The sequence below is a fragment of the Pundamilia nyererei genome, unplaced genomic scaffold (assembly GCF_000239375.1).
Source record: "Pundamilia nyererei isolate P.nyererei 1_Seehausen unplaced genomic scaffold, PunNye1.0 scaffold00100, whole genome shotgun sequence".
Classification (NCBI taxonomy): Eukaryota; Metazoa; Chordata; class Actinopteri; order Cichliformes; family Cichlidae; genus Pundamilia; species Pundamilia nyererei.
Window position 1 is genome coordinate 2,225,542 of NW_005187501.1, and position 24,447 is coordinate 2,249,988.

A 24,447-nucleotide genomic window follows, 5' to 3' on the forward strand; every position below is an offset into this window, starting at 1 on the left:
AAAAAAAAACAAAAAAACAACAACAACACAAGATGAATACAGTTTCATCTCAGAAGCTGTGCTTTAGGCGGACTACAGTATTTGATGGAATGCAGATTGCGCCTCCGTTCCAGCCCGCAATTTGTCCGTGTGGACACAGTAGTTCATCAACAACTGTCGGGAATATCTGCAGGAGTTTACACTTCAGATTTACGCTGTTTTTCTTGAGCTTAGCGTGAGCCTTTCGTCTCAACTGCGCAAGAGAACGACTGCATCCATCCCTAATTATTGTAGCATTGGTAGAATGCGATCACTGTAGTCTAAGACTGTAGCAATATTCTCGCTTTAACATCTAATCTGTTACATAATAAGGTTCTCAGCATACTGGCTTGGTTTCAAAAATAGAGCTGACATCAAATCAAAGATCTCTCTAATGGGCCAGATCATGCATGCCTTTTTTCTGTGGCGTTATATGCAGCAAACAGTCTGCTGTTAATTTGGAATAAGGTTGTTTTTTTTGGCTCACATGTCCACTTTTCTCCTGTCTGTGTTAGTGTATCATATCAGTGCTGATTTCTTTATTTGTTTTGCCCTGATTGAGCCCAAACTTAATTATTTGCACTGTGTTGCAAAGCTGGATTCCTCTTTAGCACCTTCTCCTCCATATTGGTGTGTAACACTCGTCACTTGTACTGCATCCTGGGATGTAATTACGTGTAATGGCAGCTCATGAATGTTTACCGCAGGGAATCAGCAGGTTGGTCTAGAATTATTTTCTCCACTGCAGAACTTGTTGAATGGACTTTAGTTCTTTTGAAGTTTGTCTTTGAACTAAGCCTGAATCTGACCAACTTCAAGCCTGTATGATTTGCTTAAAGAGAGGACAGAGAAATACAATCCTTTGAATAAAAGCATATGGCTGAATGAGATTTCACAGAGACACATTGTCAGTGTTTAGATGGTTTAAACCCCTGAGCCATGACCGTGATCTGGGCTGCCATTGACAGCGAAAATTCCCCTCGGTGTTTGCTGCTGTTGTTTGCCTCCAACTGTCAATCTGTCACTGCTGTGATGTTGAAAAAACAGCCCAAGCTCCCCATTGACTGTGCCACCTCCTTTTTTCACCCAACCTCCAGTATATATGTACCGACATCCATCCATCCATCCATCCATCCATGTTTCTCCCACCAGGTTTGAAATTGTCTCTTCACTTTTACCGTGCGCCTCCCTCCACCCCTCTCCGCTCTGGTCGCCACAGAAACGGCTGATTCAGGAAGGGTGGGCGGGTGTCTCAGAGCTCTTGCTGCTCTGCCCCATGCGGCGCTTTCACAGTACATTTCTGCTTCTGTGCTGCTTTTATGGCCCTGATATGCTGACAGTTCAGGTGGCTCAGTCAGATGTTATACAATTGTATCAGCTACACAAAGCCTGTTTGTTCACTTCCCTCAAAGGACATGTTCAGAATTTAGACTTGCATTGCCATTCATGTTCAGTTTTTATTCTAACAATGGATCACAGGAAGCCTCTTGATTGCCCGCTGACAAATCACTAGTGGTGGCAGATTTCTTTTTTAATGGTTTGTTTGTGAAATTTGTGCAGACATTATTTGTGGTTATGAAGTGAGCGGCTGTCTTTTTATGGTCTTCTAATTAAGTGATCCAGGGAGATTGCAGATCTGTTTTATGTGGCACCTGGGTCAGAATCAGAGTCACACTGTGTGTGTTTAGAGACTATACTGAGGTGATTAATAATGTAATATACCATGACTGAGGCATTAAATAATAGATATTCTATGACCTTTCTCTTACATAAGGTTGATAAAATAGAATAAGAGTGATGGAGTGAAGGAGTGAAGGATTGCCATGAGTAGGTAGATCTGCAGACTTTTTATTTTTTGGTATGAATTACTTATTTATTTAATTTACACATGTATTGCAGTTGACCTCCCACTCAAACACCAAATAAAAGATTAGCTCCTGTAATTACAGGCGTATTAAACAGAAGTGTTTTTTTTGTTTTGTGTTGTGGTTTTAACCATTTTTGTTGCATTTTTCCAGATAGCTCTGGTTGCCATGGTGATAATTTGTACAGTAGCTTAAAAACGCCACCCTTTGGAAAAGGCTTCCAAACAGGAAATGAAACTAGTGTTTTTACTGCAGTCAATTCCAAGCAGGACCCCATGAGTTCATCCTGCTGTGCCTGATTAAATTAAAATGGGAATTGTATTCACTTAGGAGATAATGGTGGAGAGAAGCTTCGTGAAAATCGAGCTTTTGATGCTTTTATGTTCGCTGTACAAGCATATTATTGATTACCAAGTCACAGCCTTTCTGTGGCATATCGCTGACGATGTAGCTACTGAGGGGAAAAAAGTTATTTGCCGTTCATCTTATTTTGCTTTTCAAAATGCAAGAAGAGCACAGTGTAGCCATCTATTTAGTCATTAATTTGTGATTTATAGCACTATTTGGTCGGGTTCTGTTTTTTATTTTCTTCTTTTAGAGCTACAAAATTCATGCAGGTTAAAGTGTTTTTTCCACCCTGCAGTGTTCAGCTATTACAGTCAGTGGTGACGCAGCCCGAGACTCATACAGCACACTGCAGAGCCGTCACGAGACACAGCCAGAACAAAGAGCGCACACTGTCATCTAAGAGAAGAACTCAACACAGAAGCAGCCTGTTGAGGCACCAAAGTGTGACATACAATACAGCAGGACACCATGTGCTGAGACCTAACTGACTCATTCGGCTACCTTGTGGCACTAAAGGTCTCAGGTGGGACCTTGTTAGTTCACTGTTGAATATATTGCTCTTCCTTATTCTCATAAACATGAAAACAAATGGGCACGCAGAAGTTCACAGATGAAACAGTGGTACCAGGCACTTTAATCATGTGTGTCTCCACCCTGATTCCCCAAGCACATAGCTACAGATTTGCAAAAGCAAAAGCAAACAATCGTGGAAATATTTATTACCAAATAACTCAAATATCTTGAAAAGAAACACAAGTACAGTAAAATTGATTATTATGGTTTTTTTTTGCTGTGTACAGACACGTTTATGAATACAGTGAATTACCACAAAAAATGTGGACCAACTTAGTCCAAGAACCCACTACCACACATAACAGTGATGCTTCAAATGTTCCCTACAACATACAAAACCAGTGAGTGAACATGAGAAGGAAGTGAGTCCTGAATGCCTTCTGAAGGCAAAGCTTAAAAAGCTGGTTTTACTTCAAAGGTCACATGGCTTTTTAAAGTCACCACAGCCAAGACAACTTGCTTGAGTACAAACCAAACATCAGAATGGGGAAGAAAGGTGATTTAAGTGACAGAAGAACATCTGTGAACACATTTGAATGTGGCATGGTTGTAGGTGCCAGACAGGCTGGCTCAGGATTTCAAAAACTGCTGATCTGCTGAGACCATCTCTGAGTTTTAATGAGCTGCAATTCTCTGGGTGAAAATGTTTTGTTGATGCTAGACGTCAGAGGAGAATGGCTAGACTGCTTGAATCTAATAGGAAGGCAACGGATCACCGCTATGGTATGCAGAAGTGCATCTATCAATGCATAATACTTCAAACATTGAACAAGATTGGCTCACAGAAGACCACACAGCCTGTCAGCTAAGAACAAGAAACCCAGGCTACAGTTCACGTGGGTTCACCAATGCTGGTGGACAGCAGATGGATAAAAAACACCTGAGTCTCAATTTTTGCAGCAACATTCAATGGTAGGACCAGAATCCATTTTACTTTGTATCAGTGGTTCAGGCTGGTGGTGTTGTAACAGTGTGGGAGATATTTTCTTGGCACATTGTGAGCCCCTTAGTCCAAATAAGGATTACTTAAAGAGCACAGCTTACCAAAGTATTGATGCTGACCATATCTATCCTTTATGACTGCAGACTGCCCATTTTCTGATGGCTGCTTCCAGCAGGATAATAAAACATGTTAGAAAGCATAGATCACCTCAAACTGGTTTCTTGATTTCAAATGACCCGCACAGTCACCAGATCTCGATCCAGGAACGCACTTTTGGGATGTTGTTGAACAGGAGATTCTCATCATGGATGTGCAACTGTATGATGCTATCATGTCATCATCACGTTAAATCTATGATGTGAAAAATTTACTCAGTTCTGAAGCCAAAAGAGGTTTCGACTTGTATGAGGAACGTTTACCAAATGAAGTGTCTAGTAAGTCTATATGTCCGTGTAGGAAGATTATACTCCTTTGCTTTCATGAGTAGGTTAACTATTATTGGAGATTCAGTATAGTAATTTCAGGTGCAGGACCACGCCTCCAAACACGCTCCTTTCGGCTGTCATCTATATAAGTTCCCCCAGTTCTGCAAGCTGATCATTCTCGTTTGCGTGCCCCACCCTCCCTCCCTCCTTGTTCTCCATTCTTCAACTTCTTCACTTCTATTTAGTACATGGGGATCTGCCAGGCCCGGGAGCCGTCGCCAGTCCCCTTCAAGGCCTTCCCCAAACCGCAGCTCACTTCATGTCAAAGCATTCACTTTTACCTACTAAAACGCTGTCAAACCTAAAATGAGTGTTGCTTTTTAAATTAGCTTTACTTTTACTACATACAGCTTTTACCAAGACTTATTTATTTTTTGATAGGTTTCCCACAACCTTTTTACCTGGTCTGTCTTTTTGAAAGACAGGCTGCCTGATGAGATAGGAGACTCAGTGGATGTTGATGTTCACAGAAAACATTGTGGTCTGCAGTGAGATTAGGGAATGGGTGGAACAGAGCCGGGGAAAGTGGAGGTATGCTCTGGAGAAAGGAGTAAGTCAGTAGAAGCAAGAGAGAATACATGGATGTGAAAGAGAGGCATAACACGGAAGATGCGGGAGTAGAGGAAGTGAAAATAGTTTAAATACTTGGGATCAACCATCCAAAGCAACAGACAAAAGAGTTAAAGAAGCAAGTTCATGGACCAACTCCACCCTACCTGACCCACCTGATCTGTGACAGAAGGATAGCAGCAAGAGAGGAAGATGCTAAGATCTTCATTTGAAGTGAACAAAGGGAAACAGGGTTAGAAATTAGTATGTCAGAGGGACAGCTTAGGTTGAGCCGTTTGGAAACAAAGTTAGAGAGGCACGGCTGAGATGGTATGAGCATATGCAGAGGAGGCATAGTGAATATACCGAACAAAAGGTGTTGAAGGTGGAGCTGGGAGACCACAGAGAAAGTGGGTGGGTGGGTGGGTGTAGAGAAAGAAGACGTACAGAGGGTTGGTGTGACAGAGGAGGATTCTAGGGATAGGGTGAGATTGCGATAGATGATTTGCTGCGGTGACCCCTAAAGGGAGTAGCCAAATAAAGCCAAAGAAAAAGCTTAATAAAAATGTAGTAGAACATCCAAAAGATGATCTTAGAAAAAGAAAATAGAAGCTAGGTTTCAATACCTGACTGCTAAAAGGAGAATACACAGTAAGGAAATCATGTGAATCATGTTCCTTATAATGTCTGACTTAGAGAAAAAAGTGATTTGATTTCCATGTGGAATGAAAGGTGAATATTTACCCTCAAACTAGTCGTTAATCAAGCTCCTCTTCAAGTGCACCTTCGATGATTCCCTGTGGCTGCCTGCTGTCTGATGACTAATGTTCTCCCAAGCTTCATATTACAGCACTTTAATTGGTTTGAATAAACCAATCATTAACTTGCTCATTAAAGCTTATTGTAGCGCTGAGACCATTGTGAATTGATCAGACCAAACTTCTGTAATTGTTCCCAAAGCTTCATCGTGGTCCTGTTTGCCCTAGTTACTCAACACCAACATCCTGACTCACTGGTTCTTTAAAGATTCCTTAGCACTTAGTGTCAGTATGCTCCTGCACCAGCTTCGCTCATCTGGCCAAAGCTTCCCATCTGGACCCACTCTTCCTGCCATCTGCTCTTCTGTTTTGCTATTGGCCATTTGTGATGCTTCTAGTTCAAACAGCCCCCGCATACTTTTACTGGACGAAAAGAAGTAAGAAGATGGAAGAAGTAAGGAACAGACAAGGAGGACAGAGAGGCAGAAAGATTTGTACAGCTTGGGGTTTAAGCTCGATTCACCACTATGTGTTTCTTCAGTGCGGCGCCACTTTGCATCTCAGCAGTTTCCATCCAGTCAGTGTGTATCCTGCAAAATGCTGACTGGCATACAATAGGGATCACTAAGAGAACAACTCGCAGTTTGTGCTTAGTCAGAGAAAGGCTGTTTCCCTGAAATTAATAGTTACAGAGAGAATAAGGGACAAACAGAGGCTGCAGTCGTAGTGCAGGTATATGGATTACTGCCCGGGGAGAGTGACAGCATGATGTAAATGCTGCCGCCGGTGTTACTGTTGTAGATGGTGGTGCAAGTTTGACCTGACTAACTGATGGATATGAGAAACGTTAACTCGAGGGGAATCATCTGTGGTTATGCTGTGGCCTGAGGTTTAATACTCACTCTATACTCGTATTAATGGCATCATCATTGGTCTTCTGAAATAGCATTTTTATGTTTATGAAAATGCCTTTGAACACACACGGACCCATGGAGCACATTTTAACATCCAAAATATCTCAAATGGTCATAAAATGCCAGTGAAAGCATATTCAATCAGCCTGGGTGAGAAGTCTATGCACTCATGGCTCTATGATGGTAAACGACATGGATATTTAAAGTACTTCATGCTTAGCTTAAAGTTTCTTAAAGTTAATTAATTTTACGATATTTAAAAGTGAATATCGCAAATGCCACAAAATTACATCTTTATTTTAATCACTATTTGAAGAACTAAACATGACTTATATACACAACAAATGACTTAAGTGTCTTAGAAATGTAATTTGATTGAGTTGAACAGTATAAAAATATATGTTGATATGATGTGATGAGCCAGGGCCCATATAACAGAGATATTTAGTCAAAGTCAAAGTAAACTTTATTGTCATCTCTGCTATATACAGTACAGTATATAGAGAGATGAGATGATGAGGCTCCTGTTCCATTCAGTGCAAAAAACAACAATAAATATAAGAAGAGTAAGAAATAAATATATACTTGAAGACTAAGGTAAATATACACTTTAAAATTAAGGTAAAAAAATATCAATAACAGTCTAAATGTACAATTTACAGTTGAATGATTTAATGTGACCTTGAAGTGGTTTAAAATGACCAGCGTTGCAGCTTTACAGTATGACACTGAAGTCATGTTTTAAAATATGCTGAAGTTTGAACTGAGCATAAAAATTGGAAATAAAGGTGATTTAAAGGAATTTCAATGTAGACAAAAGAGAAATTATCCAACGAGCAGCAGATTTCTTGGAGAAAATGTCTTTTTGATATAAAAAATCAGGGGAGAATGGTCAGACAGTAACTCACAATAACCACTTGTTACAACCGAGGTATGCAGAAGAGCATCTCTGAATGCACAACACATCAAACCTTAAAGCTAATTGGCTATTGCAGCAGAAGACCGTAGCCTATTTGCTATGGTCTTCTGCTGTAGTAAATCGGTTACAGCAATTTGCTGTATTTCTGACAGCTAATAACAGGAAAATGAGGCTAGAGTTTGCACAGACTCACTAAAATCAGACAACAGAAGGCCACAAAGCCATTTCTTGGTCTGATGACTTTTGATTAATGATGTGAAATTCAGATGGTGGGTTCACAGTTTAGCATAAACAACATAAAGGCATGGGCCCATCCTGCATTGTATTAGTGGTTCCAACTACAACCACTACAGTGGTTCAAGTGGTGTAATAGTGTTAGGGATATTTTCTTGGCACACTTTAGCCCCCTTGATGTCAAATGAACATTGTTTAAATGCCACGGCCTTCATGAGTATTCCTTTAAGATCTTCTCCGGCTAATTCCAACAGGACAATGTGCCATGCCACAAAGCTCACATCATCTCAGTCTGGTTTCTTGAACATGAACAGTCACCTGATCGCAGTCCAGTACAGCACCTTTCTAGGGATGTTGTGCATCAGGAGAATCATATCATGAATGTGCAGCCAACAAAACTGTGTAATCCTTTCATGTAATTATGGACCAAAATCTTTGAAGAATGTTTCCGGCACCTTGTTAAATTTGTGCCATTAGGAATTAAGGCAGTTCTGTCTAACTTGGTAATGGCAAGATGAAAGATAACTTCAAACATAATTTCTACATTCACAAATTGAACCTTTAAATAAATGTTAATATATAAACAGTGAATTATCTGAAATAAATAAAATTATATAAAATATTTTCATTAAATTTTTGGATCTTGATATTAATTCAGTCTCAGTTTTTTTTTTTGCTTTTGCTTGACTTCATTTTAAATAATGCATACTAGATTTTTAAAAAATGCACAGGATGCGGTTCTTGCTCCAAGGTCTTCTGTGCTCTTTGTCAGTACCCAAAGGCATTTTTTTTACTGATTGGCAGTTCTCACTTGATACCCAGGTTGCAGAGAAGGGAGAAAAATGCATAAAAAGCAGACAGAAATCCCATCACCCAAACGCCCTCGATCTAAATCCAGAGACCTTTGCTATTCTATGTCACCTCCCCATTCCATGAATTTTAGCTGTCATCTTAAGAAAATATCTAAATTCAGACTTTTCCTCTTATTTTATCTTTTTCACTTTCCCATTTCTCTCCTCAAATCTCATCTCATGAACTCATATTATACCCCCTTCAACTCCAATACGATTTAGATTGTATAAAAACAGTGTGAACCATATTTCTTCTTATATTTGCATTTTCACTCTATGATTTGGGAAGTTTGGCCAATAAAGTGATCTCTTCTCTCTTCTGTTGGCTGAAGGAGGGTTTCTCAGGACGTTTAGGATTCAGTTTCATTCAGACAATTTCAACCAGGAGAAGGTGATTATATTGTAGCTGAGTTTTGATTATAGTTGCCAGTTTAGGGTAGCTAAACTGTCCCAATAGTCACACCACAGCTCTGCAAGGCTGTACTTCTGTTTTGTTTTTTTTATAGAGATGCTATGAGATAAATCCTAATGTCAGGTAAAAGCATTTTTAGCATGTTCACAGTCCTATTCTAACACATGCATAATGCCAAGAAATTTTGACTTCCCCATGGTTGCTAGAAGTGAATAAAATTCATCCTGAGCGGAACAGGGCATGTCTGTATCAAATATCGTGGCAATCCATCCAATAGACATGTTTTATGCAGCCCAGGGGTTCATCAGAGGCATTGGGAAAGCCCTTTTAGAGACTAAATGGATATCCACAAATCATGTTGTGCAGGTAAATGTAAAACTATACTGAAATCAAACACCTTTCATTTTTGTGAAGCTGCAGGATAATTACTTCACAGATAAAATCTTTGGTTTCCTACTATGAGCTCTGCATCAATGTGGACAGCTTTGACAACACGAGAACTTAATGCGGGCAAAGTTGTTAGCTATTATGCCTCCCTTTGTAAAAACCACTCAAACTCAAATACTTCTGACCAACAAATCTGCTCCAAAGCTGCAGCACCTGCCTCTCATCAACCCCCTCATCAAGCAAAATAAGATCACTGTTAATCCATTTGTCTCAGCCCAACAGTGCTTTCTCTGCAGGCTCAACCATTCCCTCTGGGACTCCTGGAAGCCAAGAAGAGTATAGAAAGGTGCTCACAGCCTACACGCTCACTTTCTTTTTCCATCTTTTTATTAACGCCTTCATTTAGGTTTTTAACTTAATGCAGTTAGTGGACAAGTGGTATTCACTTAAAATACGTAGAAGTACTTAAAAGTACTTAAAATATTACCTTGTTTGAGTATTTATATTTTCTACTTGGCTATGATACATTTTTAAGATTAAATTAAGGTTTTCCTTGCATTTTGCATATTTTTGCTTTTGCTAAAAATAATAATTACATTATATTAAATGTGTTATTTGTTAGCAGGTCTACAGATGCAATAATGCTATACTAAAACTTAAATAGAATTTCTGAAACTGTATTTCCATATTGGAACAACAATGATTGCATCTCTGATTTGGCCATTATAATGAGAAATGAAGGATTTTGAATACTGATGACTTTTACCGAAGTAAATGTCAGAGTACCTGTAAAAAAAAACAAAAAACAAGCGCTTTCTATTTTTGAATCAAACTTTATTTGGTGTTATTTGGTCAAAAACTAATCGTACCTCATCATTTTGGACTTCATTTATATTTATTTACTTGCTGTCCCCCGCTAACGCCCCCAAATGTTTCTCTGACTCCTTCTGCTTGTGTTGATCCCTGATGGCAGCTGCTAATGCTGGCCCTCTCATCTGGCAGGGGAGATCACAAAGGTGGAGGAGTTACGGGAGTTATTTTGGCTGCAAAGTCCTCCAGAGCACCATCAGGGGAGATCCAGTAACGAGGAAGTAATTGAATTTGAGGTTTCGGCTAATGATTTTTCCAACAGCAGGACGCTCCCCCATTCTCAGGGCTCGCAGCGTCATGCATGGTCTCCGCAGAGCGTTGCTCAGGCAAGCCCTAAATCATCCATTAATGACTTTAGAGAAGCTAAGTACCTCTTACTCTTTTAACAGACATGATTTAATGGCACTTGTTAATCCAACAACATACAGAGCTTTCCATTTTGCGTCGCTTTATAGGCTTCGCTGAACAGATGTTGTAGTAGATTTATTGCCTTTGGACAAGAGCAGTACTGTTAAAAGCCAATTAGACTGTAAAAATCTCAACCAGATCAGGATGTTTTATTATACCTTTGCATTTCAATTTGTTTGTTTTCTGGCTTGGATCGTTGTGTCTGTAAGGGAATTTGTTTAACCAGTCTGCTAATTTCTACCTTTTGCTCCACACCTATGGATTTCTAATGATCTTTTAGCAGAAGAGTGAGTTGCTCACTTTGTATAACTTTGCAGTTGTAGTTATCATTTTGACACCTCAGATTAGAAGGTTACATTAATAGTCAGCTTTCACATCTGTAAGAGTATATCAGTGGCAAGATAAGTGTAGTCTTAATGTAGTCTAAGTACAAACTCTGTTAGACATCATTCTTTCACCAGACAGATTGACAGATTTAAAGCTCTTAAATCTGAAACTTGGCAACTTCGAGGCTGATTGGGCTCCATTTGTAATTCAGTCAGGAACGGAGACTTCTCCCCTTGGACCCCTTGTCTCCTCACCTCTGTTGGTATCATTTTTATCCTTTTTATCCTACCCTGCATAATCTCCATCTCACTGTCTGCCTTTTCTTACACCAAACCTTATTCAGTTATCTACCCTCTATTAAGGTGCTTGATATATTTATTTTTCTTTCCGTCTGGGAAGCAGACAGAAAGAAAATGAGGTATCATAATTGTTCCTCTTATTTCACCCTTTGTAAGCCCAACGGTTGCTCTCTCTCACACACACGAACACGCACACTCACTATATTTGTCCCCGGTGCTATAACCCATTTAAGTCCGACGTCTTGTCACTGCCCTTCAGCTGCAGAATCCCGGCTAATGGCCACCAGGTTTTTCTCATTAGTTAATTATGTTTTGTGATAATGTCTACAGCTTTGAGCTGCTAGCTGAATGGCTTTTAGGCTAATGGTAACTGATCGCCTCGGTACACGGATCAAGATTGGCCTGCTTTTTTATTATTCAAGCAATGTCACAGCCATCTTTTATTCTTCATTTAGCCACACAGACTAGCTGGTGTTGGTCTTATTGTGCTGCATCATATCGCTTGTGACTAAAGATCATAAGTTAATTAAAAAAAAGGCTCTATCAGAAATAATGGTAGCCACTGCTGGTCTATATGTAGTCATTTTTTTTTTTTCTCTCAGCAAGTTTTTTATTCATGCGAGGGTTAACAGATTTGCATTTTCACTGGGAACACCTGTAGCACCGTTAGACCATCTCACCCCGGTTTTGTCTGGCTCTACTGAGAGCTAATAAATTTGTCTCATCTTGTTGTGTGCTTCTTTTGTCCTGTCACAGTCAACTTGCATTTTTTGTTTGCTGGCGTGAGTCATTACATGAGGTCCATTGTTGAGTCGCTCCACAAAGCATGGGTTTTGGGAAAGTGCTACAGCAATGACAGAGGGTGTCAAATGAATCATGCCTCTATTGGCTACTTTCTCCAATCTTTTGATTTTGGGTAATTTATATATTCAGTTCTGTGTTTCCTTTGTGTAAAACCCGGGTCCAGCGGGGAGCAAATGTTGCTAGTGCACATTGCTATCTGCACAGAGGTCTCTGTTGCTTGCTTTTTGTTTACAGCAAAAATGATGCATCTACTACTACCTCAGTGGACCACCAACTATTTGCTAGAAAGCTGTGTAAAAAGATGTGATTTATTCTCCGTTGTACCACTTATACTTAACTAATCACGGCTGCACTGGGAAGGTGATCCAAAACGTTGCAAAGCACTCACACAACTAAGCCCTGGTCTGAACATGAAAAGACGACTCTTCGTATGGATAGCACTTTACACATGCACTGTGAGAAGTAAATCCTTCCCATATGGCAGCATCCACACATTCATCAGCCCTTCTGCGTCGGTTTAAAAAAAAACATTGCGGCTAGTTCGCTGCCAGTAAAAGGGAGATTATGGAAATATATTGAGATTTTTAACATTATTTCTGGAGGGAGCGATGAGATTGTGAAATTCATAGAGTGCCGAAGCATCATAACCAACCAGTTTCAGAAAAAGAAAAGGGTTTTCTTTCTTGGCCTTAAACATATTTCATCTTATATAATTCATCCCTTTAGGGGTGCACATATACTGGTGTTTCATATGTGTGCAATTGTCAGCGCCGGTCGTAACCCAATGAGCATAGCTGTAGGTTGTATAATAACACTGGGTAATTACACAGGAAAGAAGTAACACGATGAAATTGCTTTTTTTAAGGGAACTACAATTAAATCAGTATACCCCTATGTCAAGTTCCTCTCTGAGTTGTGTTTAATCTGCAGTGTTGCACCGTTTTATCTGAACTTATTGTTAAAGCCAATAAAGCTGCTGTCCAAATGTGCCCCATTTCATTTAGCTCTGGCACATTTACTGCCCTCCCAACAAAATAAATGACAGCGTCAGTCATTTGAGGGAGAAAAACATTACCAAAAACCAAAAGAGAAAAAAAACTCTAGAAGGAATAGAGACAGGTGCAAAGGAGTGAAACTCTGCAAAGGGAAGGGGTTGAGGAGAGGAGATTGGCAGAGAAAAAATAAAAGTTTAACAAAGGTGACCAGCCCTAACTGCATTATCTTAATTGTAACCAAACCAATTTTCTGAACTCTAATTTAAACAAAAAAAACCCCAAGAAAACTTGCTTATTTGAGAAGCAACAACATTTGTTTTCTTCATGGAAACTTTGCACATTGCTTTGTTTACAGTCAGTGGGAGAAAGGACAATTGTTTCAGTCATACATGCACCTAGTTTGTAAATCGTTACGTAAATCAGAACTTACATAATAGCCAATATAACATTACTCCCCACCTTAGGTTTAACCGCAAAATTACATACTGCCTTGACTCAACAATAAAACACAGCAGTGACTTCCTCATTGCTCTGACCCTGGAATCCTTTGTAGTAATGGAGCAATCCAGCAAAACAACAAGCAATTTAAAGGGGTTCGAGCCCTATTCCCTCACAGCATCAAGACGGCTCTGGGATCTGGCCGACCTCTGACGCTCCGCTGAAGCTCTCCGTGCTTTTGTGGCTAAAATGTTGTTGCATCACAGGAAAATGGCCCAGCTATGTGTGTTCATCTTCTCTCTGCCATGATTTTTCATGTGAAGAGACCAGTGGGAGGATGTGTAAAAGTGCATAGCAACAGACTCTTTCTCTCGTGTTCTCTCGCTCTCTCTCGTTCTCACATACTCGCACAGGCACATTAACACACACACACACACATGCACAGACAAACAAATACAAGGCAGCACAGATATAGCGCACATGTACCCTCTACCCCACCAGCAACACAAGGCGCTGTGGAATAATAACGGTCCCATATTAAAGAGTACACCCTCAGGCAAATGATGTAAATGGCATCACACACAGGAATTAGCCTCAGTTTATGAATCACCAGCAGCTGTTGAGGGAAAACATGCGCCGCTGCCCGCCCAGCTGCCCCGCTTGCACAGGTCACAGGCTCGGTCTGGAGACTGATTCACTTTGTGTGTTTATATGTATATATATATATCACAACTTCAGATAGAGTCACTGCGCCTGTGGCAGCCCATCGCTCCTCAGAGCTCTGCTTGTCATCGTACCCGATCGCACCTGTCTGTCTGATCATTCGTTAAAATTCCAACAAATACGAGGATGCGGGCAGTATCCATTTCCATTCCCCGAGTCGCCGGATGGTGCCTGTGCAGCGGTGTAGAGTGTGATTCGCCTGTTGAAACCCTGCAATTCTATTTCAGGCCATCCCACACACAGTGGGAGAGGAGCAGAAATGTGTCACCCTTTAATTACAGCTTTTCAGGTTCTTGTGAAATTTTGTGCATCTGTAGGTAAAAGAGTCCTACTTTGGATTTCAGAAACACACCTCCAGCAATTAGCACATCAAGAAAATGAACAGTGTGTGTGTGTGTGTGTGTGTGTGAGAGAGAGAAAGAGAGAGAGAGAAAGGGAGAGCGATAGAGAGAGTGCTTTATTTGCTTTAATTTTAAGCATTTTGGTCTAGTCGCCTGTACTTTTTAGGATCCAAAGCTTCGGCACATGAAAATCCTGTCCCTCCAGCTATTGATGACAACACTGCGTGAAAAATGCAAACAGCCAGTCTGAGTGTGTGTTATGTTCCCAATTATATCACCAGTATTGTCACTTACTCAGAGCTTTTCTCAGTCTGTTCTGCCAGCTGAACTGCAGAACGTTATTCCTATAGGGTCAGCCCCTTTCAATTAATTTCTTGTTAGTCCTGATCCAAATAAGCTGCAGTAAGAATTTAATCCTCATAACTGGATTATGAGCTGATTGGCACTACAAGAGCCGATTGTTATTGAAATGAAGGGTTATATAATTGTGGATGGATGACAAATTGACAGCCACCAATCGTTCATGTGTAAAATCATAAACTTCTCTTCAGGATTTCTAGCTTCTATCCGGAGATGAGAATTAGCAGTGTGTTGGCTGTTTTTTATGAGCGTCCTTGATAATGATTCTTCACGCAGGCCTCAGAGAGCCGTTGAACACACAAACACGCACACACCTCCCCGTCTGTGCGTGTGTGGTTTAAGAAACAAGATGGAGGAATGAAGGATGCTGAAATAACTTGAAAGATTGCATTTTCAAGATTTATTCCCAGTAAAAGCTAATCTGAAATTTTTTGCCTTCTTGTCATCCTATTCATCTGTGTATCTACGTTTAGAAAAACAAAGAACACATTTCCTGTGAAGCCTCTTGCCCAGTTGCCATGCTGTTGCAGAGGCTTTCCTTTTCATTGAGTGTATACATCTAAGAGTTTCTGCATTTGCACAGCCACACTTACCTTGTGACAACCTGTTGCCGTGCCATTATCCCCTATGGAAGGTAACTGTGCTCTGGCACACTTGCTTCCTGCTGCTTCAGATAATTCCGTCTGTCGTTGGGTGACAGGTTGGAAAGGCTGTGCGTTCAAGAATCTCGAATGTGTGCGAGCAGACTGTGCATGTGTTTATAACCCTTTATTATTAATCAGGGATAACAGTGAGGTCAGCAGGGGAGGGGAAAGAGGCCAAGGGTTGACATTTTGGGCTGTTGTTAGTCCAGCAGGGAGGCTCACACACACCAGCGTCAGTGGAGCAGTAGGTTACTATTTCAGTCCTGCCAAAAGTGCTTTGTTGTGTCACCATGAATCTGTCTGAGTACAGTTAAGTGTTTGTGAAAGGACATCACGTCGTGGCTGATTTCAACACGAGTAAGAGTTCTTCTTGCGTCTTTGAGTGTAACCGAACACGCTCAGTCAGTGCCAAACCAAACTATACCTGCCGAGCCGCTGAAAAGCCATTTGCATGAGGAAGCCGGTCGAGGTGAGGAGGACGATACCAGATTTCATCCATCTGTGGTCCCGTGAAATTGATTATATCAGCTGATTACGCAAGCGAGGAGTGAGATGAGCAACCAAATTAGTTTCACAGTGCAGCACCGGGTGCAAGTTCGTAGGATCCGGATGTCAATGGATGAAACCAACAAACTGACAGCATAGTTTATTTAACTACTTTTTTACTTTTTAAATTTATAACTACATTCTACTGTCCAGTTCCTACACCTCCATGTTTTAAACCTAGACATGTAAGGGCCTTGGGCAGATAATTACCAAAGAACTCTGAGAATGAGGGTCACTAGAAAGGCACTAGAAAATTATTAGTGACACAAAGAGACGCCATCTTTGGATGTCCTCCTCATCGCGTATGATGAAAGAGCTAAGACGAGATGTCTGAAGTAGGAAAATAACAGCGAAGCTGTTTAAGAAAATTTGCACAACTACTTAACAAATATGAGCAAAGTAAGCCAGTGGTTCTTTATCAGTTTTCCATTTTGCATTTTGATCACTCGGTATCTGCATAATTGTGCCACCTTAGCAGTATCCGTCTAATGAATGGGTAAATGAATGAGGCCTGGCTGAGATGTTTAATTGCTGGTCATCAAAACCAGCTACTTTGTATTTTTCCTTACAGGTCCACTGAAGCCAAAAAGCAAATGTGTTTCAGATTTTCCATAACTGGCCTCTACTGCGTATAGCATGCCAATTTGTGTATTTGTGTACCAAGCCCTTCCCAGGGTATTGTCTTATGCATGTAGAAAGAGGCTAACTAAACCACTACCCATTCTTTAACATATGTATAGCTAGTATATATACACAGCAGAAAATGTGTGAGCAGCAAGCTTCAAACCTCCCACTGTACTCTGCCCTTTAATATTTAATCGGATGTGCTGAGTCTTTGAGAACGTGATGCTGTTGAAAGTGGTAAAGTGCTGCCATTACCAATAGAGAGGAGAGGATATGTTGCATCTGATTTTACTGATTGTTTCAAGCACATATTTAGAGGTTTAACATTGTTCCTAAACCATGAACAGTTTGCTGAAACACTGCAGCAGAAGCCACAACAGGCAAAAGTGATTAATTACTTTATGCTGGGATTATAATTCTGCACACTGTTTGTTTACAATGACATAATTGTCTGCATACAGCACTGATGGTAGCTGACAATCAAGATGCTGTTGAGACAATTACAAGCCTCTTTTGTCCTGATTTTGTGTATTAAGGGAGTGATTGCATTCACTTTAAGACAGTTTTTTCAGATTGTAAGATCTAATATTCAGACTAATGTCTTGAATATGAAGAGCTCCATTAAAAGCTTGTTGTTTTAAAGAGAGGATTGTAAACGCAAAGAGGCAGGGAATTTGTTAGCTAATGTAACATTGTAATTACTCTTGGCATTCTGTACATCGGGAACAGATAAAGAGATTAAAAGTCAGCTTAGCATCTTTCTCGCCGGCATGGAGGTAGTCCATTTTAATTGGCATTTCTCTGACCGCGAAGGGTTAACAGAGCTTCGGTCAGGCTCTGTGCTTCAGCCGAGCACCTTCTCTCATGTCAGCTTTTACATAAATAAGAGCTTTTTCTCTCCATCACTCCCTCTCCTTCTCTTTCTCTCATGCACACCCACACAGAGCCTGTCAGAGGCACATGAGGATGGGAGGAGGAAGGAGGGAGGTGGGTGAAGCATGACACGTGAAAAAGGAAAAGCATTGCTCTTAACGCTGCATCTACAGCCCTTTATCTATTGTTTCTTTGTATCTTGCCTCTTTCCTTCGGTTTCCCGATAACGTATGCTTTCAAGAGTCGCTTCTCTCAATAATATTGGAGCTATTGTGCGTCGAGCCTCTTCTCTTTGTTCTCAAAATTACCCAATTTGTTGTGAGGATCTTCTGTCCTCTGGCAAAGAGATGTGGATTAATCTCGATTAATTTATGTGTAAATGAAGGCTCCGCTAATTGGATTCGAGTGAAGAAGAGGCAAATTATAGAAAAACTAAATTCAGGTTCAGAGATGATTTAAGAGTGAAACACAGTGTGCCTTGTCCATTATTTAATAATGTCAACATAGTTAAGAGAAAATATAGTGAAGGGGGAGATTCTCCATCTTTGTACATTATAATTAAATCAGTAAAATCATGGGCCTACATTTCTACAGGCACGCATTGGATGAGTGTTGTTGAAGACTTTGCACACCAATTGGTTGCTATGGCAACTTGCAGAGTTTTTCCAAATGACCTACAGTTGGCTGACTGCAGCCTCTCTGTGGTACACTTCAGCTGAGTTGTCTTCTCTTCTGTATACTTGCCGCTGCACCTGGTTAAAATAACATTCGTCAGTATCTGATATTTATATTTCTATGTATCATTGCCAGTATAGCCCCCCCCCCTCCACACACACACACACACACACGCACACACACACACACACTTTTAAGTTTAACAACATTTAATACGTGTGGAATTAAGTTCCCTTTTTTAGATCACTGTGATAATATCTCTGCTTAATTATCCCAATTAATTACCAATAAGAAACACTTGTTTGCATTAGTGTTCCCCGTATTTATTATGAAGCTCCAAATGATCACAGATGCAGCCACCAGATTTTAGATGCCATATAATTAGTTGTGGGTGCCAAGGTGTGTCAGTCTGATATAGTCCACAATAAATCTGACAAGCTCGAGTGAGGTCATGGATACAAGAACATTTCCAGCTCAGTGAACCTCCCTAAATAAATTATTTAGAAATGAAAGGATTACGCTCAGCTGTAGTTCTGCACAAGGCAGGCTGTCCTCACAAGGCAGCCTGTCCTCACAAACTCAGTGACCTTTTAAGAAGAAGACCAGCGACGGAGGTCACCAAGAGACCTGAAATGACTCTGAACGGCTCTGTTTGGCCTGGGGCTTCACCAATCACAGACTGAAATCATCAGAGAGTGAAGAGAAAGCTTTTCTCACACTCACAATAACACTGAAGGGGTCTTAATCCACATCAAACCTTCTTCAGTAAAGCTCGAACTTTTTGTAGGACCATTATTTTTTAAAGTATACTACAAATGTGAATCATTGTGGGATTGTGGAAGCATGACAATATAAGATATTTACATTTTACTGTAAGGAAAATGTGGTATTTGTTTTAGTCTCTGTTTTCTTCATTTGTTTTAATCTAATCAGCTCCATATTGCATTATTTATGTTTATGCAGTGTTATAGTGAAAGTCAAGAAAGTCACATTGTAGGAATAATGTAATGATTATTCCTGCAACGTGACTAATTTCTAATTACCTTTTTCTATTTCACTGAAAGTGTATCAATTAGATGGCACGTCATTTCTGCCTCAGATCTTCACACACTGTTAATTACAAAAGCCCTTTAACATCTATATACTTAAAAACCCTCAAACCTAAATAACACTAAACATACATTAAGTAGGCTTTGTGGTATATTTGTAGACCTATTATGCTCATTTCCAGGTTGTTATTTTATGCCTTAGACTCTATTAGAGCAACCACAACATTCATTATTTATCCCAGAGGGGCTCCTTTCCCTTTAAGGCTGCCTGTCTTCTGATTGGCTCCCTCTCAAAACAGAAGGTTTGAACAGGAGAGGGGTGGGGCTTCTTCTGCTCTTACAGCCAGAGCTGTGTGACTGAGATGACAACATTAGGCTAACCTTCTCCTATTGTGAACTGAAACAGAGCTTTAGGAACTAAAAACTAAGAAAAGCCATTATAGGGGCAACTTAAATGGTTAATACACATCTATGAAAATAGTTTAGAAACATTTAAACGTTGTACTTTCTCTTGCAATAAATTGCAAATATATTTTTAGTGAAAAAAAGATTACCATCATGTTTTGAACTGGAAAAAAAATGATTGCAGTACATGATAATTTTCTAAAATCAAAATCAGCCATTAGAGTACTCTCTTAAGAGGCAGGAATATTTACAAAGGCATGTGAAATAAATGTTCAAAGCCTAGAAGGCAATTACATGTAAGTTTAAAAAAAAATAGAAAACTTTGTTAAAATGTTTGTTTCGTCTCTAAATACATTACCCATTTTTTCTGAAAATGCATTATGCCGAAGTTGCCTCCTCCAGGAAACAGAACTTCACAACTTGTCTCTCCTCTCTCTCTCTTTGTGTTGCTGGGGAAGAACAGAGGAGAGTGCTATGACTAACCAGTCGGCCTGGCGAGTGTGTATTACGTCAAAAAGTCACACACTCATCAGCAGCCTTCTGTACCAGCTGAATGTGCATTCAGTCAAAAGTTAGAGTGTAAAGACAACACCCTGTGTTGTCAAACAGTTGGACACTGTGTCTTTGTTTAATAATGCACAGTAGAGACTTACAGTACATCTTAATAAGCGGGGTGTGAAGGGACCATTAATCGAAGCACTGGTGCGAACAGTGACGCTGTCGTCCTCTCAATCTAACAATTTGTGCTGCAAAATGAATCCCAAATGCTCCTCAGTAGCACAAATACTGGGCACAGGGAACAGGATCACTATTGCATGTTTGTTTGTTACGCCTTATGTATGTTTTGTATTCAATTTTTAAAATATAAGCTGCTTTCTTTTACACACTGTAAATGACACACTGTATTTGTGTAATGACAGCATAACAAAGGAACAGAATTAAAATCTTCTGCACTTTTACGTTTGTAAAATCTGAGTAAAACCGAGTTTATTCTTCTGTAATTATGGCTGCCTTGTTAGCTTAGAAGACACAACATGTAATTAAGGTAATATTGGAGCTGTGGGAAGTCATATCATTCCTCATTAGATTAAGGCTAGCTATGTTTCCCCCTGCCTTCAGTCTTTATGACATACTTGGCTGAACCAAGCCAATCTCTCTTTAGATAACTCGGAGATCGGGGTCTCAGAGGTGTTCATTACGTGTCCAAACAAATCACTGACACCAGGCCCATAAGATCAACTGAAGGCACTATCAGCAGACATGTGTGCTGCTTTGGGATAAGAGGTTCACTTAAAAATGTCAAAACCAGAAACAATCAGCGCGTCATCACAGTGGCTTTGTCTTACTGATGTATATTTTATGCATAGAACATTAGAATGAGATCTATAGTTGTTTTTAATTAACAAAAAGTGTTGTCACTAATCCCTAGCCAGGAACCTTGACTACTTGGAGTGCTTGCTACTTTTCTTTTACAGTTATAACAGAGATGTCGTTGCTTATTTCCATGTAATAAACTTTCATTTGATATAAAAAAGACAGATCTGGCTTTTGTGACCTCAGTCATTGATTAGTGAAGACACCGTGTGAAACCTCCATTGGCATCATGCTGTTTAGAAGCTAGAAAAGCAAGAAGGTAGATCTGGCATAGAAGTCTAATGGCACCCTCTGTTCATAGGGAAACTTATCAATGACAAAGCAGACCTGCCTTGTACTTTTTGACTCTAGTGAGGACTGTGATTTATCAATGTAAGATCATATTGTATTCAGTACAGCTTAAAACTAGCAGATGAAATACTAAAATTACCAGGAAAGATTAAGAGAGCAATTAGTGCTGGCCATTTGTAAGGTTACAAGTCCAGGACACCTCTGTGTTGCTTTTGCTTTTTATCTTTTATATACAGTCTATTATGTTTTTAGTTTTCTTGAACCTCTTTCTAACTAACTATACCTCTTCCCCCCAGCTGCTGGCTATATGTACAAATCAGTCTACTTGCCTTTTGATAAAGCTGCAGTCACACAAAGGAAGCAATTTTGCAGTGACGCGGTGACCAAAGATCACAGAAAGCCAGTGGGTAAAAAAACGCTGGCAGTGCAAAATGTGGGGGTCCTGAGATAGACTTTTGAACACACAGGATACCGATGATTGACATATGACAGGGTACTAAATACCAGAGCCTTTGAATGAGTCATTCCATTCAACAGCTCTGTTAAACACATTAGAGGGTTACCTAGGCAACCAGAGCCTGGGCTATCCACCAATGACCAGCTGATCCTTAAAAGTAATGTGCAACAAGTGACGCCATATGTGACTGTGGGCGCCACTTAAATAAGAAAACAACCATAATAAAAAACAATGAAACAACACATGGCAGTCAATGTGATATATATCGACTGCCATATCAGACTGATCATAATCTCATACGACTCAGAGTACAAATGACGCTTTAATATTGACAATAGAAACAATGGTATCAAGAGAATTTGTCACCATATAAATAATAATGACAGAATCTTGTTAAAATTCAGCACTGAATCACTGATCTGATTTCACATTGCCAGTGGACATCACATTTGAAGTGATGCCTGTCTGGAGCAACAGGCTGCAGGTTACCCAGCAGGCCCACTCTTACTCAGCCTCTGTGCACTAATGACGAACAGCCTCGGGCCAGGCTAGAGGCTCAAGGTTACATACCTGCGATCTTTCTTCACAAAGAAATCAGCAGCACCCATCTTAGAGAGATAAACAGTACTCAGCTCTGCTTGGAAGGAGGCTGACTCACTGGCTCAGTCGGTAGAAATGTCTGCTGTTCCTTGGCCACTGCTTAAGCTGTGTTTTTATGTGATTTCTAATCTGCAGGAAATGGTGTTGCTCTCTGAAATTGCCAGAGAAGACCTGTATCATAGTTTGGGAAAAATCATTTTGAATCACAAATGTCAGGGCTTGTTCACGCTTTACCGCGACCATCATCTAGTGTTGTTTTCCTCACTCAAGTGCTATGACCTTGATGCACGACCTACAGACACAGAACAAATGTGTCATCTGCTGTCTCATCTTTATGTACATGTCCGCATTGGTCAGACAGCACTATTTAATTGCAACACAATGGGTTTCTCATTTTTATATGAGACATAGACAGCATTATAAAGAACAATTGTTTCTCCCAATTTGCATTAATTAATTGTAATATCTCTCCACTCATCAGCTTTTGAAATAACAATCCATAAGATGTAAACACACCTCCATCCTGTGCTCATTGCCGGCTCACTAAATATCCTGCGAAATGAGTTGCATTTCATTTTCATACTTTGCTGGTGGAGGCGATTTTTACTGCTGTTAATTATTCATGTGCCAGTAATGTGTGCAGCTGTTCTCCTCTCAAACAGAAAGAAGGAGGAGAAGATTGAACTGATCTGTTGTCCATACCTCTGAGTAACACAGTAAATGCAGATGAAACACTGTCTGCTGATAATAAAGTCCTGGGACTGGCGAGCAACTTTGATATTTGTAAATTTCTTTTTGGAATAAATTATTCTGAATGTGTTTCACAGACTTGATTAAAATTTTAAGCTGTTGGTCAGTACACCACTTACAGACTGAAATATTTATATATTGCATGGATTGCCAGATTTGAAGACTCCCGCAGAGCCAGCCATGACCCCCAGCAGATCAATCCCACTGACTTTGGGGCTCTCCAAACTTTATCTCTAAAAGATCTGTACAAAGATCCCACTGACTTCCTATTAATTCTACTGACTTTGTGGATCTTCTAGCTTTATCCACTGTGAAGTTTACATTTATGTTTTTATTTTTGTAAAAAAAGGGTATCTTGTTGGCTGGGGACCCGAGGAGCTTATGTAATAGCGAGGTGTCTGTCATCTGTCCACAGTTTGCAAGAATCGTTGCTCATCCAAGAACACTGGTCAGGATTTAGTCAAACTTTCACACAGTGGTCATCTGATGACTGCGCTCAAGGTCAACGTCATATTGTTTTGTCTTGTTTTGTCAGCACTTTTCTATTTTCACAGCAGTTGCTGGACTAGTAGTAGTCTTTAAAATCAGACAGTACTATAGGTCGTGGTGCATTGGTCAGATTTGGGTGAAGTGACATTAATTTGGCCTGGATGTGACCGTCAGCCTCCTTGACTTCTTAGTGGATTTTAATTAGTTTGTGCAGTACAATCACCCAGTGACAATAAAACTTTAATCTGTGAAACCCATCAGGAGCTAGTAGTGGCTGCAGACTGATGTATTGATTTGTAAAAACACAAGAGATAGACAGACAGCAAATATTTTTTCACACAAACTCCACAAATTACTTATGGCTGCTTCTTTATTCAAAAAGTGTCACCATGCCGGGTAGCTCCACATGTTTGATTGGGCAGATTTTGTTACCCGTCAAGAAGGATGCCCCATTTTTGTGTCTTCTACCAGGAATAAAACTGGGAATTCTTAGGCAAACGTGCAAACCACTACACATTACCACTACCAGTTCCTTCAGTGCTAAAGTTTCTATCCCTTGATAGAAGGGTGTCTAGATCAGCGGTCCCCAACCCCCGGGCCTCGGACCGGTACCGGTCCGTGAGTTGTTTGGTACCGGGCCACCAGAGTTGAGGCTCAGGTGTGAAATGTATGTTTTTCAGGGTTTTTATCGGTTTTCAGCGTTATTTTGTTATCGTTTTTATCGTTAACTCGGTTTTTTCACGTGTCTTATAAATAAATCTTCTTTTTTTCGGTACCGGTACTAGTTTTATTTTGTTGTATTTATCCGCGACACCTTAAAGGCCGGTCCGTGAAAATATTGTCGGGCAT

The 24,447-nt window shown here is 40.1% G+C and overlaps 1 protein-coding gene across 1 annotated transcript in view; it reads left to right on the top strand.

Annotated features, from left to right (window-relative positions):
* LOC102195332 (prickle-like protein 2) overlaps positions 1-24,447 on the top strand; it is a 36,205-nt gene that overhangs the window by 836 nt on the left and 10,922 nt on the right. The gene's annotated exons all lie outside the window — the stretch shown is intronic.